Source organism: Lactuca virosa, chromosome 3 (assembly GCF_052849685.1).
Source record: "Lactuca virosa cultivar CGN04683 chromosome 3, Lactuca_virosa_CGN04683_v6, whole genome shotgun sequence".
Taxonomy (NCBI): Eukaryota; Viridiplantae; Streptophyta; class Magnoliopsida; order Asterales; family Asteraceae; genus Lactuca; species Lactuca virosa.
In genome coordinates, this window is record NC_136428.1 from 355,544,638 (window position 1) to 355,550,504 (window position 5,867).

Here is a 5,867-nt window from a genome sequence, read left to right on the forward strand (position 1 = left end):
TACTGGCTCAACATTCAACACAGTTGGTTTTGATGTCGGAATATGGGTTGTGTACACCTTGCTAACTACATTTGCTTCTTCATTAATTACACCATATGCACCTTCTCCTTTACCAACCTTCACTTGTTCTCCCCCTTGCACCCCTATAACAACAGGCGGGGAATTCGTTGGTAGGAGACTGATAATTCGAGATAATGGTGCCAATTGTTTATGAAGAACTGATTCAAACAAAAGAAATTTTTGTGATAAAACTTCTGGTATAATCAGAGGAGATGATCCAGGCTTTGAGATTAAAGCTTTTAATTCGATCAACAAAGTGGTGATTTCATTGAAGCTTTTACGTTCATGATTAGACAGTTGAGCAATCTGAGGATTCAAAGCTTCATATAACTTGACAAATTTCGTCACTGCATCTGCAATGATGTCTATTTTCTGATTGAGAGATGCATAATCTTGTTGCACTATAGCAATCTCTTTAGACATATCTTCTCGAATTTCTTGAAGTTTAAAGTTCACATCCTCCCGAACGTTTTTAACATATTGAACGAATAAAACATGACGTTCTTTGGCAACACGTTTAAGATCTCTGATTTCCTCATTGAAAGTCGAAGACTGTGACTTTACTCTTAACTCATTATTTTTATCATTACCATCCACCTTCTCAAGAATTCGAGATTCAGAGTCTTGAATCAAGCCAGAGATTTTATTGAACAATCGAGCTTCATGTGCTTTGAGCATCACATCAACTTCGACACTTGACACATAATTCCTTCCCCCTGCATCTGCTTGAGATTGAAGTATTGAATTAAGCTTCTTGTTTAAAATCTTGAATTACTTCCCTGACATTAACATGTGATCTGGGATGTCCTCTTCTTCAGAATCGAATTCAAGATCCGCAAAAGTACCTCCAAAGCCTCCATCATCAGTATCAGTATCATTAATAGGCTTGGGTGGATCAGTGGATTGTGATGAGAAAAGGGAAGTGAAAGGATGATTGATAACATGATCAAATGTGGGTGAATTTGTGGTTGGGGCAACAGGTATGATATATGGTGGTAAGGAAACATAAGTATCAATTGTAGAGGTTTTAGGAATACCTTGATTCGATACTGGAATTTCAGTATTCAAATCTCCTTCACCCATGGTGACATTTACATTCGTATCAGATACGTGTGTAGTGATGTTTGAGGTTCGTACCTCCTCATTGAATGACTTGGTTAACGAATCCTCGGGTGGTATGAGTTCATTCTTCTCAGGATATAAAACTGTTTTTGAAAGAATAGCTTCAAGAGTTTCGGGAACTTCTTCTTCTTCTGTGTAAGGCCCTGAAATCTAGGATCCGAACCAGTGATCAAACAAATAACAATCAAACAAGATTAGAATGGATTAGAAGAAGATTAAACCAAGCTTTGCACATGTTTATATCAAAGAAATGTCAGGTACAACTTGGACGCACACACATAGACCGTAAACTTTTATGATTCGACTACAACTGCTGACAGACTTTGACAAGCCTTATATATAGGGGAAAGGCTGGCCGTAAACAGGTTTACAGCCGTAAACCTGTTTACGGCCGTAAACAGACTATTGGCCGTAAACACTTCCAAACAACTCTATTACATGACAAAAGACCCATTAAGACCTACACATCAGATAGCATAGCCCAAACCATAAACTAGACCCTTCAATCTCCCCATTGGTTTGAGGCTAGCTTTGACTTAGTTGATGGGTTTTGCGCATTCTAACACTCCTAACTGTACATGCAACCCTAAATACCTTGGATCTATGTTTTCTCTATTATACATACAATTATGAACATCCAATGTATTATCCTAATCTAGCATACAAAATAATAAATATAACAAGATAGAATACATACCTCTTTGATGTAGAATGTCTTCATGAAGCTTGAGTGCCTAGTGCCCCAAGTGTGACACCTCAAATGGTTCACACAACACCAAATACACTTGGAATAACTTGAGAGAAACTTGAACACTCCTTGAAATCGTCTAGCCCTCACACTCACACATTAGTGCACGATTTCTTAAGCCATGGGATTCTTTTATATGGTGGCTATTAGGGTTACACCATGTAACTCATAACTTTACCCATTCCTGATGCTCCATGGATTTTAACCTCCATGGAGTATCCATGGGTCACCCCATGGACTTAGTCCAACATAAGGAATCTTGGATCACAAGCCCACATATATAAGAATGAATGATTTACACAATCAACCCATATATTTAATTAGTCTCCTTTTGATCACTTAATTAATTCCAAATTAATTCTTGATCAATACTATTTAAATAAGCTTATTAATATATTAGAACTTATAATATATTAACCAACCTTAAGTGTTATTTCTCTCATTATAGTCTATCCAAATGCATGATGCCATGCAACCCAAATGGACCATGCCGGGTCAGGTCAAGTCTTACCAATTATAGTTATGGACTTAGACATTAATCCAACAGTCTCCCACTTGGATAAGTCTAAAACTATTATTGCGTATGACTTCAGGAACCGATCAGCAATCGTAGCTCTCAAAAGCTTCTGTCGAACTCTGACCTTGTCGATGAACTCTGACCTTTGTCAATGACTTGTCCATTAGATAAGGGATCATATATTCCTCCATTCTAGATATCATATGGACTGAGACATGGATTATCAATCATTCTCTCTGTCCATTTGTTGTTTCCCGATTTCCGATTCATGATGACTGACTGATTGAACAAATCAAATCAGTCCTGGCTTGGCCAAGCACTCACATGTATCATCTTTAAATCATCGAGGGGCCCACAGATATCGCTTTTATCCCGAAGGTAAAAGGAATGGATAAACTTCGACTCATATGGCTTGTTCTACTACTTGTTGAATCATACACAAAGGCACGTTTTATAACATTGAGTTACCAATGCGTTTTCGTGCAATCAATGTATAACCAACTCATAGTAACAACTCATATCTCTAGGTTTGAAGAATATAAGATATTATCGTCTCATGATCACTCGTGATAAAATCCATGAAGTGATTCAAATGAGCGCGGGTTGAATCCAATACTCAGAACTTATGAGCACTCATGAGTGTTGTAGCACCACTTTGTCCACCAACTTGGACCTCTACAAACCAACCCATGACAGTCTTGATTCATATCTACTTCCAACATATGACCGACTGTGGATGGTTTGAATAACTTAATCATTCAGGAAGAGCGACTTAGTTATTCTGGAAGTCAAAACATGCAAAGTGAAACACAAGAATAAATGAATCAAATATGGTATCAAACCCTATGAATATAAATAAACACTTTTATTTATCACCATACTGATTACTCATTATTCATTGTTTCGGTTTTATCAACTTTATACTTGAATTTAAAACAATAGTTGTCCCATGCTCCAAGCATGTACACTATGTTTTCTAAACACTAGTCATGCCATACACCAAGTATGCATACTATGTTTGTCTATGATCTTTACTTTGTAAAATAGATCAATTGAACATCACTCCAATGATCCTCTTTTCACAGTCCCAAATCCTTACTGCAAATGCAAGAATTCCAAATTCATGCAATTTACTGAAATCTGTTAGATTCTAAACTTATATGCATTGATCCTCTTAATGATTATGCACAAAGTCAGAAAGACTTGACAACAATCATTACAGAGCATTCCAAAGGAGATCAGCTCCTTTGAAACATCCTTCTTTCATTAAGTTTCCTAATCTTACACATATTGAATAATTTCTAACTTTGAAACATTTCCATATTCCATTTTGACTATCACTTCTGAACAAGAGTTGCCTCCTTACAGATTATGTCAATATGGTCCTTCCAGAATTAACATTATACTTCCAACTGTCCTTGAGCAACCAATCTTTGGTAAACCTTAGATTGTCCTCGACAATTGCTTAATCATTTTAGTCATATCCAATTCTAGACCTTTTCCCTTCATAATGCCCCAGGCATTTGGAAAATTTTAGAAAGGATGAATATAGCACATGTAATCGATCCTATATCCGAAGCATATGGGACACGATTCATGATGTCTTACATAAAGACTAAACCAGTCTTTTGCTATAATATTTCCATTTCAATTTGCCAAGTTCTCAAAATTCAGATTATGAAAAGGGATGCCGTAATCATAATCGAATTTTAGAACGCAAATAAAGACTAAACCAGTCTTTTGCTATAATATTTCCATTTTAATTTGCCAAGTTCTCAAAATTCAGATTATGAAAAGGGATGCCGTAATCATAATCGAATTTTAGAACGCAAATAATGGACCCATATATAGAATTTCCTGATGTTGAGCCATTCCAACATGAAATTCATATATATATATCCTTGATTAAATACAATTAAAATCTCAATCTAAGCTTTTAGAATTGAAATGAAGTATAATTTCCTCTCCCTTAATTATAGCAAAACAACTTTTTCAACCCCTGCAACCTCACGAATTGAAACTTTTGTTTTCTATAATTAACATTGCTAACTTGCAACCTTTGTCATAATTATCATGCTCCCACTAACATGATGATTATTAGCATAACACTTATGCTCCCACTAGCTTTGACATGTACTCAGAAATCAGCTGACTTTCTTACCAAAGTTCAGATTTCTGATACTAGATTGTTTTGATAAAACTTTATCAAAATCATACACCTCTCTTAGATAGCTCACATGTGTGTCTAAACAATTTTAGAACTATGAAAAGGGATGCCGTAATCATAGTCTCAATTGTTTAGACCTTTGCCACTTCTCACAAGTCCATGTTAGTGTGCCGGTAAACCACACACGCTCCACTAACGACTTTGAGAATGCAAATATCACAATTGCTATCTAGCTAAAATCTACTTAGTGAAAGTGTTTCCTCGCCATCATTTTCATGAATCGGAGAGAAACCTTATGACACTTAGATTTAATAGTGTATGTGTTCTTATCCATGTGAATTTGTCAAAACCTTAATCACAAGACAAGGATAATGACAAATCCAAACTCATATGGACTGAACTTATGCAATCTTAACTTCTTGCCACCTGGCAGTACATGGCCTGCCATTGCTTCCAAGTTGTTATGCAACCAATTGAGAACTTTCAGAACTCCTATGCAAAGCCAACTTTAACTGGAATGGGCACATAATATGTCAACACGATAGGTTATAAACCTCAAGTCGTGTGCTAGTGAAGAACCTCAGGTTTTATTCTTGATTAGTTCTTGAAATTCTTTTTAGGATCTTTAAGACTCCCACTATCCTCTTGACATATAAGACTATCTTGCCAAATATTCAAGAGATAGTGCGGATTCTTTATCAAGACAAACACTTCACACAATTGGCCTTAGTTGGTCTTTGTTTTATCCAAAACATCACAACTTACCAATTTCAAATGTACAAGAGTAGGACACTTTTACTCTTACATTTGACAAGTGTTTTAAACCTTTCTTTAAGATATGTCACTCAAGTTACAATCTTGGAGTATGACTAAGAATTGTTTTGGAACGAAGTATGACTCATCTTCCTGATCTAACCATTTCAACAATTCATGACTCCTCTTCTTAGTCATAAGAATGCACTAAGATGACCTTTAGAGGACTAATTGTGATATGATTTCTAAATCATTAAGACGATCACAAACATGATACTAAAGTACTCTCCCATCTTTTCAGATTTGAGAAACTTTTATCTTTCTGCCTAATTTGATTCTTCCCATTCGTTCTGCCATATATTGAGACTTTTCCAATGTTTCAGAATTATACTTAAACTTGTAAGTATAACCATATTTACTAAACTTTAGTAAATCAAATAGTCTTAACGAGCTTTGTGGTGGGCATGACCAGTGCACAAGAATGTGTACTCGATCCCTTT